General features: G+C 41.5%; 1 protein-coding gene across 1 annotated transcript in view; it reads left to right on the top strand.

Annotated features, from left to right (window-relative positions):
- The first annotated feature begins 1,048 nt into the window (after nucleotides 1–1,048).
- Nucleotides 1,049–14,832, top strand: part of NCOA6 (nuclear receptor coactivator 6) — a 55,007-nt gene continuing 41,223 nt past the window's right edge. Inside the window, exon 1 of the mRNA XM_054980044.1 lies at nucleotides 1,049–1,216. The gene's annotated coding sequence lies outside the window, so the exon portion shown is untranslated. The remainder of the gene's footprint in view (nucleotides 1,217–14,832) is intronic.

The following is a 14,832-nucleotide window of genomic DNA, read 5'->3' as shown; positions in this document are numbered from 1 at the left end:
TGCATTTCTAGTAGCAGCGGATCCAAAAGGAGCACAAGAGGGGATATGAGGGAAGCACTGTGCAAAAATACAGAAAGAACTTCTTAAGGGGAGAAGCAGATTGCACCAACAAGACCATCTGATTGCAATGCATACTGTTAAAAAAAAATTCCTACAGAATTGGAGGGGGGCTTGGATCCAGCGATGCATGAGCCAAAAGGAAAATGGACTTATCACAGTTCCGATTGCATAAACAGTAGCGGAAGAACTGCAGCAATGCCAGCAATACTTCAATATAGTTTTTAACGAAATAACAATGTGCATGTGGAGTAATGGAATGGCACAACGGATGGTTTTGCATATTTTTGTTTTCGAAATGGTATCAGAATATCCCACACCACACTGTCCAGTTCATGCAAAAACGTTAGAAGGAATACAATCACTTCAACTTAGGACAAACTGACAGGTACTGGAGTTGCATTATGTGGGTTAGAATGCAGCTTTCATTTCTTCTTGGAAAGGTGCTTCACAGGTGTGCCTCAGACTCCCCTGAGGAGGGTGTGCAAGTATACAAACTCGCTCCTCAGATCCTGAGATGGTGTGTGTGAGTGTATAGCAGGCAGCTCCTGCAGTGCCGGGTTGGAAACGGACACTAGCCTATGAACGTGAGAGCTCTCTCTCTCTCTGTGTAGCGGATGAGGGTAAAAATACCCTCCTTTCTTTATATTATATCTATAATACCCTCCTCTTTTTATATACAGTTTTAGATACATTTCATTACATATATAATGTTTGTGTGTGTGTGTGTGTGTGTGTGTGTGTGTGTGTATATACTCACGCATACAATGTATTTTCTTTCTTTCTCTTTCTTTCTTTCTCGAGCACTCGAACCCCCCCCCCCCCCCGTCCTCCTCACGTTAGAGAAAGACAGCGCGGAAGGGCGGGGGGGCGAAGGCGAGGCGCGCGCTCGGCCGCTTCCCAATCGGAGGCGCGCTCCCGGTCCGAGGCGACGCGCGCAGCCGGCGTGTCACGTGGCCTCCCCGAGGAGGAGGCGGAGCCGTGGCCGGGCTGAGGGTCGCTGCCCTGGGCGTTCGGACTTGCCCCGGCCCCCTCCTCACCCCTCTCCAGCCCGCCGCCGCGTTTCCCTTTCCCGCGCCCGGGAGTCCAGAGCTTGCCCGCCGCCCGGCGCTTCTGGGCGGTGGGTGGTGGGCGCGTTGGACGGGAGCAGCGCCGCCAGGTGAGCGCGCGGGTCTCTCCCCCTCCCGCCCTGTGTGTATGGTGTGCGAGGCGAGGCGAGGCGGGGCCGAGCGGGTGGGCTGCACCGGGGAGGGGAGGGGGGTAAACACGGGCCTGGTCAGGGTCGCCCCGGGGCAAGAGGAGGGAAGGGGCACGAGCGGGCCTGGGACTGCAGCGGTGCCGGCCTGGCCTCTCGGAGGAAGGGTGAGGCAGAGCCCTGGCGCTCCCATCGGAGAGGCTTACAAGGGGCGTGGGTCGGCGGGGGGGGGGCAGGGCCTGGGCAGGCCTGGCAATACCGAGGTTGGCAGATGGGAGGGTGAATACCGGCGGGTGGCAGGGCTTTGGGAGAGGGGGGAAGTTGGAGGACGGGTTCTATAATATGAGCGGCTGGTTAGGCCAGACTTCAGTGGTCCTCCTATCAGGGCCTGGCTCTGGGTTCTCCGTGACAGCTTCAGGGCACAACACAATGCATGTCTCCTTTCTTCACAACACCGTGTTTGGTGTAAAATGGTGCGCTGGCTAAGCTATTTGAGATGGTTGCTGCCCCGCTTGAGATCCAATTCTCTCCCCCTCCCTCCACTTGAGTTGATTTAAGGCGGACAAGCGAGGTTTTGCACGGGATTCTAAGAAACTGGACAATAATTGATATAGGTTGCCCTCCCAAGAACAGTTTCCTGGAAGTAAGTCCCGCGAAATAAAAAGGTTCTTTTCTTCCAAACAGACCTAGGATTGTTCCCGTAGCCACCTTTCAAACTGTTATTTTGTCTTCCAGCACTGTGCTAAATAACTTGCTACCCATGCTGATAATGGGGCTGATCCCCTCTCAAGATCCCTGAAATGGTGTGTGTAAGCAGGCCTCGCACTGTTTTCAGAGCTCTGAAGACCCCTTTCAGAATAATTCATCCAGTGTCCTTTATTACTATTCTATCATGATAATAAAACTGGCATTCCAGTTTTATTATTGGGATTGGATATGATAATAAAGCATATTTTTATATCCATAGAACATGCTTAATTTTTTTTGTTGTCTATCTTTGGGTGTTAGGAAAAGTAGTTAGAACTAAGCTGTGCTTGGCTTGACATACAGACCAATAGCTTAGGTGGTCCTGGAATGAAGTAGCTTTGTTGGTATTGGTCTTTCCGCTGTAGTGTTAGTATTCTGTTTGATACTTAATATTTCAGATACAAAGTCTGTATCCTAAGATGCCTTTTGAAATACAAACTCTAAAGAGCAATTAGTATACTATCAAGCTGAGGACTGATAGTTCTTGTGACTTTGATCTTGAGGTTGTTCCCATGAACATTTTATCCTTGGATGACCTCAGGGACGTATATTGTCCTGGGATGACCCTATGATCAAAAGGGGCCCAGAACCCTTAAGTGGTTTGGGGGTTTTTTTGGTAAAATTTACTAAGTTTCTTTATAAAATATTTGTCTATGTAATAAAATAAAGAATCAATAACATACATGTTAAAAACAACATTTAAAACTACCAGAATATGTTAACTTTGTCTGTAGTTAGGACATATTAATATAATAACTCCATTGATATAACTCCATTGGTATAAGCAAATCCATTGGTATAATAAATATTGGCTGGAAATGTTGTTGAAATAAGTATTGGTAACTCCAAGAGAATGTTTGGGGATTCTTGGGGGGGGGGGGCGGGGAGATCATATCTAAGTAATTATTCTGCCTGTTCTGTGTCTAAGTTCTTGTAGTCTTACCTTCTGTCTTCTGCTGTAAAAGGTTAACCTGCAAGATTACTGCACATCAAATTTGGTGAAGGGAATTCTAACCTCAAGTTGCTTGCATATATATTTTATGTGCCTCCTCTTCCTTTAAAGAGACAACCTGAAAATAATAAATACCCCTGAAATAATTAGAGCACAAGGACTGGTCTTGTAAGGGTATCTCATACTCTTGTTTAGCTCTTGTAAATGAAAATTAGTATCTGAAAGATGGGACTGGTTCATAAGTTGGTACTTATAAAAATTTCACCTGGAGTATTGGGAGAACTATGACCAATCTGACAGAGTTTGCTGGTGTGAGAAAATCTTGGCTTTACATGAAATTGTATGACGTAGATTGGTGGTAGAGAGATACAAAACATGCACACTTTAACAGGCATGCTTATTCACATGTGATTGTTTTCCTTAGGGCTGCCTAAGTGGCATGCTGGACATTGTTTGTTGGAAAGGCATTATTACTTGTCCAAGGGGTGGTGAACTGCATGACTAGACTTCTTTGGGTTAACTTTTTAAGCCTGTGTTTAGTTCAGTGTTAAGTGACAGATAAAAAAATAAGCAAGCTGGTCAGTTTACTCATGATATTTAATGTGACCAAAGTATATACTGTCATCCTGTAGTAAAAAGAAAAATGTGTATTCAGTCACATAAAAACTTCAGATTCTTTTTAGTGTAACAGTCCAACTTGTTGCTTTCAACAAAAGTGTGTTAAATAATATTGGAAAGGAATGCCATGTGTCTCTGGTAAATTAGAACAGGACTGCTACATCTAGTAATAGCTAAGAATAATAGCCAGTTGTGGAATCTTATTTTTAACAGTATCTGCTTTATGCACTAATTTGGATGAAAATGGGAGCTCTGTATATATCACTGTGGCAGCAGGCATTTTGGTTTATGCATTTTGTTTCAATGTGAGCTTTATAGACCAAACCTTTATTCCATCTTTCTTTTTAAAAAAAAGGCCAACACAAGAAACAGGTATATCCATAGATGTTACAGTAAACTCTTAAAATAATTTTTAAACATGTTTAAAACTAGAGATAATGTTGTGTTTAAAAAGTTTTCTGAAATAAAAGTCTTCAACTGACTGGGACATGTATAGTTTGGGGAGTGGGGTTTCTAAAGTTTAGGGGTGGCTGCTGAAAAGGCCTTTATGTGGATCCCCACCAAATATATCGCCCCAGGTGCATATTCCCTAAGTAGTGCTGCCTCAAGTGATCAGAGTGTGGGCAAGTCTATGAAGGCAGAGAGATTTACAGATGTTTTGGACCCAGATTGCCTAGGATTTAAAGGTCCGCAGCATCACTTTGGGCTTGGAAACAGACTGGGAGCCAATGTACTTGATACAGGATAGATGTTCAACTATGTTAATGTTCTGGCTGCTGCATCCTGAACCTGTTGACATTTCTGGACCATCTTCAAAGATAGTTCCACATAGAGTTCATTACAATATTCTTATTTGGATGTTACCAAGGCATTTATGACTGTAACCAGGTCCACCATCTCCAAAAATGACTGCAACTGGTAGACCAATCTAAGATGGTAAAAATCACGTTTAGTCACCTCTGTCACCTGAATATTAAGAGTCAGAGAGAAGTCCAGAAGTGCTTCCAAACTGCAAGGTTTCTTTTTTGAGAGAAGTACAACCCCATACATAGCAGATTGTATACTTATTCCTGGATCACCTATATGATGAGTGAATTATATTTGAATTCCATTATATAACAAGTTCTTGGTTATATAATATAGATTGAGACAAAATGCTCTGGAAATGGATGAACCTTAATAGCTGGCTCTGTTGAGTCCGGGTAGAGGTTTAAGAAAGATGACGCAGAAAAGTGGTATTAGTTTCTAATAAATAAAGCAAACTGCTTAAATTGATGACCTTGAGATTGGAAGGCATTTTAGCAGAGCTTCAGTAAGTACAAGTTTACGTGTGAAACAGTACCACAATATATCTAACTAGCAACAAATCCCTTTGTGGGAAAAATACAACGGGCTCTAGAAAGGGGAGGGTGGGCAGGCGGACATTGCTACCTGCTCTACTTCTGATCCCGGCCGGGTGAAGGGAGAGCACTGCTGCCTGCTCTGCTCCTGATCCTGGCTGGGTGAAGGGGGGCACTGCTACCTGCTCTGCTCCTGATCCTGGCCAGGTGAAGGAGGGGCACTGCCGTCTGCTCCACTCCTGATCCCAGCTGGGTGAAGGGGGGGCACTGCCACCTGCTCCACTCCTGATCCTTGCTGGGTGAAGGGGGGCACTCCCCCTGCTCCGCTCCTGTCCCAGCTGGGTGAAGGGGGGACGGGCATTGCTGCCTCCTTGGCATCTGATCGTGGCCAGGTGAAGCGGGGGGGGGGCGAGCATTGCCACCGGTTCAAGGTGGGGGGCAGTTGGGTATTGCTTCCTCCTCTCCGCCCCGATCGCTGCCTGGTGAAGGTAGGTGGCAGGAGGGAGGGACGGCCCATGCTTCTCGCCACAGTGCGCTCTCTAGAGGCATGGGCTTCCTCGCCTTGGCTTCCCACTGCAGCAGTGCCCTCTGGAGGCATACTAGGATAAGAGATGAGTCATCTGGAATATGGCTTGGCTTTTATATATTTAGATTTTCAACTTGTCCCCATCTGTGGATACTTAAATCCAGAGATTCGGACCACAAACAGACAAGATTGGTCTTTCTACAAATGTGAAAAAAGCCTCACATTCACAGAAATATCTGAATTCTTAAAAAAAAAAGAACATTGAGGTGGGTACAACAAAACCCAAATTATAAAAGGAGCACTGTAGCTTTGAGAAACAGATATCCTCAGTGGCTGTTACTGGGCAGTCACAACAGTACTGCCAACCTTCCAGTCTTGGTTGCTGTTAGTAAACGGCAGTGGCAGAGGGCAGGGCCCATTCCTGACCTCTTTTGGCCTTTGAGGGAGGACTCAGCCACTGGGTGATTTGGTACCACGTGAGTGCATGACTCACCCTGGTACAGCTGCTTGCTGTTCAACAGTAGCCACTCCACAAAAGCCAGTGTGATGTAGTGGTTAGAGTTTCAGACTAGAATCTGGAAGACCCAGGTTTGAATCCCCATTCTGCTGTGGAAGCTCACTGTATGATTGATGATGAGGGGAAGATAAAAGGTAGGCTGGCTGGGAGTGGGAAGGAGAGAATGAAGCAAGGAAAGATGAGGATGTAGGAACTTCCAGGAGGAGGGAAAGTGGAAATAGTGTGGGGAAGGGGCCACAGGGGAAAGTAAGGTATCCCCCACAAGCCCATGCAGTGCGGCCTTATTCAGTTGGTACTGCACAACTTTGCCAAAGTTTTCCTGTGGAGAGTGTGGCGTGCGGGGGTGGGGGAGCTAAAAGTGGGGGACGAATAAAGGTGTAGATTGACTGGTAGGTGAGAACAAGAGGATGATGCAGGAAAGAAGGAGAGGCTATGAGTTCTAACTGAGAAGGGATAGAGAAAATAGTGAGAGGAGAGAAAATGAGATGCCTCTTGTAAGTCCTTGTGGTTCCCCCACTTGTAACATATTGTTGACCTTAATGTTACAGTTTTAATGTAACATTAAAATGTATTAAATCTATAAGCTTCTGAAGATCAGAGTTTATTATTGTTATTCATTTGAGGTGAGGACGAACGTTGGAGGGATGACAGCATGGTATCGCCCGATCTTGACAGATCTCGGAAGCTAAGCAGAGTCTGTACTTGGATGGGGTATCACCAAGGAAGTATCTGCAGAGGAGAAGGCAATGGCAAACCACCTCTGGGTCTCACTTGTCTTGAAAAGCCCTTTGCTGGGTGTCACCATAAGTTGGTTGCAACTTGACAGCACATATGTATGTAGGGAGGAACTTTAAGTAATTTATGGAATTTATATGACATTATCTTTCTTCTCTCTTCTGTGTCTCCTTTTCAATAATAACCATTTTAAATGTTAAAACATGTTGATTGTTACAATTGAGAAGTCTGTTAATAGACAAATAAGATTTAACAGACGTCTCAGTTGTAACCATTAATATGGTCTACCGTTAAAATAATAGATTCCAGTCTGTGAAATATTACAATATAACAATAATAGACAAATACATCTTGGTTGCTATAAAGACTGACAAGGGCTATTATCAGAAATATGTATTTGGTCCATGGTCTTAAAAATGTGGACCAGAAAATATATCCCATTTTACTGGAGAATGTCAAGTGTTTACCCTGTAGTCATAGAATTGTAGTCCTATGGAATGCCAGGATTGCGTAGTGGCTAGAGTGACGGACTAGGATCTGGGCGACCAAGGTTCAATTCCCCACTGTGCCATGGAAGCTTGCTGGGTGACCTTGGCCAATTTCATTCTTTTAGCCTCACTTACCTCACAGGGTTGTTATGAGGATAAAATGGAGGAGAGGAGAATGAGGTAAGCCGCCTTGGGTACCCATTGGGGAGAAAGGTGGGCATAAATTAAGTTAAAAATACTATAGTTGAAATTCATTGTGTATCACTGTTAAGACTTTGATCTTCTACATAAAATATGTACCAAAATATGATACCTACTTCAGCAAATACAAGAGATTTGCAGTGCAATCCTATGGAGAGTTACTCCAGTCTAAGCCCATTGACTTCAATGGGCTTAGACTGGAGTAACTCTTCATAGGATTGCACTGTTAGTTTCTGTAATTAATTGGTATAAGTCTGAAATACTTTGGAAATGGAGCACTTTTACGTGTTGCTTGTTCTTTCAGCAAAGTTCTAATTTCGTCTTCTGTCTCTCAACCTGAACTTCTCCATTCATTACCAATAGTGCTGCCTCATATTTTTTTCCTAAACTCTGATAACTTTAAATTTTTAAATTTTTGCACTTTATAACATAGTCTATTCTAAATGTTCCTCTTTGCATTACTCTTTCAGTTGCCATTTTCGGGGCATATTCATAATTGCACAGAACTTCAGTAGTGTGTAGCATCAAAATATAGTGTGCATAGAGCCAAACTGCAAAAGTGTAAAACTTGCCCCTGGAACAGTAGGTATAAACTAGCTGTTGCAATTGATGCACATCCTTGTGACCCCAGCAGGAACACATTATGACTTACTGGGAATTAAAAATCAAATTTTTGGCACCCTAGTTCCTTACCTTCTCTCTAACATCCAAGGAGAATTTGCATGCAGTACATATAGCAGACTCACATATATTGAAAGCTTTGCTGATAGAGACATTCCTGATTTTAAGGTTTTCCCACTAGAGATAAATTTTTGTGTATTCTATTTTCCCTATATGAACTGGGAAATTACAATTGGCTACAGCTCCCCAGCATGTTTACATTAAGTGAAATTAATGGGTGTGAGATTATTGGATGTCACGGTTGATGTGGGTCTTGCATTCACTTCTTGCTACATCAGCTTCAAGGCTGATGATCTTCCTCAGACAAACTTGGTAAGAGTTATAAAGGTGAAAGAGGGAAACAGAAAATGAGTAAGGAAGATAATGCCTGCTTTTGTCCTGTGTTGTGTGCTTCTCTCATCTTCATGACTCCATGCAAGTTTTCAAGAAGAGCATCCCACTTTTGTATAGCTCACTTCTTTAAACCCTCTTTTTGAAAAATATTACGCTTTTTTCCTGGAAATGAATGCCCTTGCCATTTCTGTACCTTTTGTTGTCAGTCATTCCTGCTCTACTATTTTATAACGTTCTGTTTGTGGAATAGCTGTAAATCCTACATTGGGTTTACTGAGCACTGTGGGTATTACTTCTTTACACATTTGTTCATTCACAGTGAATCTCTGATCTGCTGTGATTACTCATTGGCAGTGAGATAAACAGGAAGGAATGGAGGTACTTCTGATGACCTGTCATTCTATGAAATATCATAGGCTATGCCTACCACCATAAATGTTTTTAAATGACTATAGAGGTCTGTTGTATCAACTAAAATGTCGATTCCTGAAAATACAGCCTCTATGCTTTGAGCAAGTATATTTGATATTGGGCAGAACCATCAGGTGGTTTTTGCCATCTTGCCCTATTGTAAATTTCTTGTGACATCAGACTGGCTGCTGCTGGACACTTTGTGTAATAGTGCATTTTTCTCCAGTTCCCCTGTGCCCATCTTCCATGACACTTATGTGACAGATTTCTGTGATGCTTCTAGAAACTAGACATCTTTGGAAGTATAGGGTGTTATATACAAAGGGAGAAACTAGCAGGGGTTGTATTGTTGAAAACTCATAACAAGAAACTAATTTTTCTATGTAGTTTTGTACTGTGTTTTATGATTTTTCCTTACTAAGGATACATTTTCTATGGTCTTTTTTCTTAAATGTTTAACTCTGCACTCAAACTAAGGAAAACAGCTTTAAAACTTGTAAGGAAATTCTGCGCTGCCTGCTAATCTTACTATCCAGGCCCCTTGGCTTACTCTCTAATAAATGTACATGGTATATACCTAGATATGTACCTAGATATGTAGATAATAGTGCTAATTTACCGTGGACTTGAATTAGAGGAGGAAATGAGTAGTTTAAATAACATGTATGTGCTGCTAGAATTATGTCTAGGAAGTAAAGGAAGAATTTGAAGAATTTCAGGTCCATCAATTTTCAGGTAAGTCTACTATTGCCGTCACTTGGCAATTTAACTTGTAATAATGCATCTGGTATACAATATGCAATGATATTCCCAATAATTCAGTGTTTGTATATAGTGGAGACTTAGTTAAATAGCTGTTGACCTGATTTCTCTCAGTCTTAAATATAAACCCCCTACTTCACATACCCGTATTTGTAAAAACAAACTGTAGAAAAACTGAGAAATCAGAATGCAAATATAGAAAAAATGCAGGGTTAGTGATTGAATGGTGTGTGTTTATATCTTGATTTCATCGCTGGATAAAAACCAGTAACCTGTGAGAATGAAAGTAAATAATGGTTTCTGCTGACATTTTTTTCTATAAAATAGATTAAAATGATCTTGAGTTTTGGATTTCACGGGATTTGTCTTCATATAAATGGCAGCTATCAATTCCCTGCACATGAACACTTTGCTGAATATACTTACTTGCTTAAGTTTAACTATCTTTTTTATACAAATCGTACCTTATCTGTGCACCTTTTTCTTAAACAAGTGTTTCCATACACATATTCGTGCCTCCTAATATCTAGATATTCCTGGAACCAAATGGTAGAGATGTGTATGAGATTAGGCCAGAAATTATGAATACTTAAGGTGAAGGTCAAGAATGTTATTAAAAATTCCTAGAGGGATATAAAAAAATCTTTGGATGGCACGCATACCTATGGCACGACAAAGTAAAGGTCAACTCGATGTTCCTGCATCATTTTGTAAGGAGAAGTTTATATACAATCTGGAAGAAGTATAGAATTTACCTACAAGAAGGAACTCCCTTGTGGGTGGTTCCATACGAGGTGATAGATCCGAGAGCTGTTGATAATGAACAACAATGTTTAACGTACAAAGAAATAACTAAAACTGAAGTATCTAAACTCAGAATAAAGACGCAAGAGGAACTATCACCTAACTATGATTGGTTCCAGTATAGACAGATTAGAGACTTATACAATTCGGACTCTGCAAAGGGGGGCATACGAACAGAGAACTCGGAACTAGAGCAGACCCTTCTTAAAGAAGACAAGAAAAGAATATCCAAGGTATACCAAGTACTGTTGAAATGGTATACTGAGGATGAGATAGTTAAAACACAGATGGTGAAATGGGCTATAAATTTCAATAAAGAAATAACAATGGAGGCATGGGAATACTTGTGGAAAACTACAATGAAGATAACGACATGTACTAATATTAAAGAGAACATTTACAAAATGATTTATCGTTGGTACATGACACCAAAGAAGATTGCGCTAGGGAACTTGAATACTTCTAATAAATGCTGGAAATGTAAGAAACATGAGGGCTCCCTTTATCACATGTGGTGGTCGTGTGAGGTAGCTAGGCAGTACTGGGGGGAAATAATAAGAGAAATGAGTGAAATTTTACAGTTTCAAATAAATAAGAACCCAGAACTCCTGCTACTAAACTTGGGAATGGAGGGAATTCCAGCCCATCATAGGACGTTGATATTTTATATGACAGCAGCAGCTAGACTTTTGTATGCGCAAAAATGGAAAATACAAGAAGTGCCAACTATTGAAGATTGGATCTACAAATTGCTGTACATGGCAGAAATGGACAAGATGACAAGAAAACTGAGAAATCTGGACTCAGGGCAGTTTAACACAGACTGGGAGAAGCTGAAACAATATCTGGAGAGGAAATGGGAGGTGGGAGGAAAACTGTGGCAGTTTGAGAACTACTGAAGTATAATAAAAGTATAAAAGAGAGGGGTGACTTTACCGGGGGAGGAAGAGATAAATGTGAAGTTATAAGCAGTTAGATTAACAGATTGATATATATATAGATATGTATAGGTTAACAGATAGAATATTGATAGAAAATAATTAATGATAAGGTTTAAATACGAGGATTGAGTAACCAACAATATTTTCTTTCTTTGATAAGATTCATATGCACCAAACTGAATGTACAGAAGAGTTAAATTGATTGACTATGTGATGAGCTATATAGAATTACCATAAAAAGATAGAATGAGTAATATATAGAGAACAAGTAAAATTGTTTGATTTAAATGTAAGATTTTTATGGTTTATGATATATAGGTTTATGATATATAGAAATATTCAAAACAGGAAAATGGGATAAATTGTTTATCCAAAGACGTACAGTTTGGGTGTATAATAAGAAAAGTAGTTAAAGATGTACTGCTTAATATAATGGAGAATGTATATCTGTTTTAGACAGAGGAATTTAATAGAAGTAAGGGAAAAGGGACAAAGGGTGGGAAAGCTGTTGGAAGTCAACAAAAGGGGGGGAAAGGGAGGGGGTTAGAAATGAAAAATCTGGGGAAAATTGAATGTAATGTAAAAATAATAATATTCTAACCCAATAAAAATTTTTTCAAAAAAAAAAAAAAAGAATGTTATTAAAAATTATCAGGAAGAAGGCAGGAAAACAAAATAGTATATAACATGTTTAAATAGCACTCTAGCAATTTTAATGCACTTACTTAGATACTGAATGCTTTAAAAAGGCTATAGATTGTACTTGCCAGATTTTAGCCCATTTACTATTGTTATTCTTCAGTCCTAGAGAGGTATAAGCTTTCTCTGTCAAAATCGTTGTGGATGAGGCTGGTATACAGGTTTGTAGGAGAACAAAGGAAAACCCAGGTCAATAGGGCTCTCTTGTGGAAAAGCACTTTTTCTAAAATTGAGCATTTTGCTACATTAATTAAGCTACAGAAAGGTTGTTTCAGTTATATTTTAGACTATTCAAAAGATTTATAGTGATGATATTTGAACATGATAGAGCAGCGGTTATCTAATGTGGGTCAGTTTGCACTTACTAGGATATCACTGATCTATGGCAGTGGTATTTTCCTGCTTTACCTTACTTAACCCAGTTTGCAGTTAGCCTGTCCTCTGGACATCAGTGGAGACTAAAATTACTGCCAGCAAAACCTCATCTGCTGTGAGAATCCAGCTGTTATGACAGAACATGGAGTAGCTCTCTCTCCCATATCTGAAAGCAAATGGAGAGGTAAATCAGAATGAAGGAAAGGGGTGCACATGAGAATGGACAGTTACACATTTCTTCAAAAAAGGCATTAGCAATTAATTTAAAGGGATTACAATGGACAACTGCACATGGGCAAAATCGACAGCTGCCTGTACACGTGCATTCTCTGTGGTACCCCCACTTTATGGAATGGTCTACCTGAGGTAGTTAGGAAGGCTCCTACTCTCCTGGCCTTCCTCAAATGATGCAAAACTGAATTATTCCAGAGGGCTTTTTACTCAGATATGAAGGCTGTACTGTAAGGAAGTGGTTTAAAGAGATCCATCAGTAAGGAGATAGGGAACCCATCAGTAGAGGGATAAGGAGGAACCACAGACTTCACAGTTATTGCTCCAGAGGAGTTAGCTATGTTAGTCTGTAGTAGCAAAATAGAAAAGAGTCCAGTAGCACCTTTAAGATAACCAACTTTACTGTAGCATGAGCTTTCGAGAATCACAGTTCTCTTCATCAGATGCATGGAGGGTAAGAAGAAACTGGTCAGATATATAAGTGGAGAGGGGAGGGGGGAGTAGATGCAATCAGTAGCTTCTGATAATGGGATCACTTGGCTTCCGAGAATGAAATCAGTTCCTTCTGATAATGAGATAACTATTATTGCTAAAAGTATGATCCAGCTGGGTAGCTCCTATGTTTTTTAATATGTAAGTCATGTAACTGCTTATCCTCTGTTTCAACATTTCTTCAGCTCTGTATTTGATTTCTGCTTTTTTAAAAAAAATATTTGCCTGTATATACCCATTACATGTTTATTGAAATGTCTTTGATATTATCTGTACTGACCAGGGCTTTTTTTCTGGGGAAAGAGGTGGGGGAACTCTCACCTGGGGCAACTCCCGGGAACAGGTGGTGCACCTCTTAATACATGTGAGCGCACAGTGCGCGCACTCCTGGGTCTGCATGATGACATCACTTCCGGGAAGTGATGTTATCATGTAGGCATGGCTGCCCCAGGAGCGCTCCTGCACTGCATGGGGGGTGGTGGTCTGATTCAGCCTGGAATGGGCTGCTCCACCGTAGGGGAGCACTCCCCCACCTGGCAGTGGCTGGATCTGGGCCATTTCGGGCCCAAATTGGGCCAAAATGGCCCAGATCAGCCTGGAACAGGCTGTTGCCACATGGGAGAGCATTCCTCCACAGGGCAACAGCCCAAACCTGGCCATTTAGGGTGTGATCCGGGCCGTTCTGGGCCCCAAACGGGCCAGAAACGGCCTGGAACAGCCTGCTGCCACACGGGAAAGCACTCCCCTGCCACACAGGAGAACCATCCCTGGCCCAGCACTGGCCCAGTCCTGGCTGTTTCGGACCCGAGCCTGGCCGTTTTGGGCCCTAAATGGGCCCCAAATGGCTGAAACGGCTCAGATTGGGGCCGAAACAGCCAGGATCGGGCTTGCCAGGTGGAGGAACCCTCCCCTACCCAGCAGAGGCCTGATCTAGGCTGTTTTGGGCCTGATCCAGGCTCAAAATGGCCAAAATAGGCCATTTAAAAAATACCCATGTGACTCCATTCATGTGGGTATTTTTAAAGAGCTGATGGAACGCCATTCTGAGGCGTTCCAGCTCAGAAAAAAGCCCTGGTGCTGTCTCACACTGTGTAATCCAACTTGAGTCTCAGTGAGAAAGGCAGACTCTAAATGACATAAATAAATACAAATATATTTTAAAAAATTGCATCCAAAATAGTGTCTTGGCTGTAAATTTCCTGTGTTCATCTTAACAGTGATTTCACTTTGCAGTTTATCACCCAGTAACTTACCAAATCATTGCATCTAACGACATTTTTAAAAAGATAAATGTTGCACTAACATATTAGCCCTTGGCTCTGTGTCTCTCGGATGAATTAATGCATGCCTGTCTGCTATTAGTAAGATTGTGTAATAACTGAAACTGTTTATTTTAGCAAGCTTCTATCTCTCTGTTAGAAATAATACCTTAAGGTAGTGCGCAACATTTCATCAAAGCAAAGGAAAACCACAGTGCTTAAAAATAAATGTTAAAAAATCCATTCTATTCTGTCATTTCTTTCTCCCAGTTCAGTTTTGTTGGTTTTGTTTCATTTGTAATCTGCCTTTCTCACTGTGATTAAAGGGAGATTACACAATTTTAAAAAGTGCAATAGGAACAATATACAGGAAACATTGAAATAAAAGTTACCTACTTATAAACAGTGAAATAAAAACTGGATTACAAAATTAGAGACTGCTGTATAAAAACTACATTGCATACAATT

Source organism: Eublepharis macularius, chromosome 5 (assembly GCF_028583425.1).
Source record: "Eublepharis macularius isolate TG4126 chromosome 5, MPM_Emac_v1.0, whole genome shotgun sequence".
Lineage (NCBI taxonomy): Eukaryota > Metazoa > Chordata > Lepidosauria > Squamata > Eublepharidae > Eublepharis > Eublepharis macularius.
This window is presented reverse-complemented; position numbering and strand designations above follow the sequence as displayed.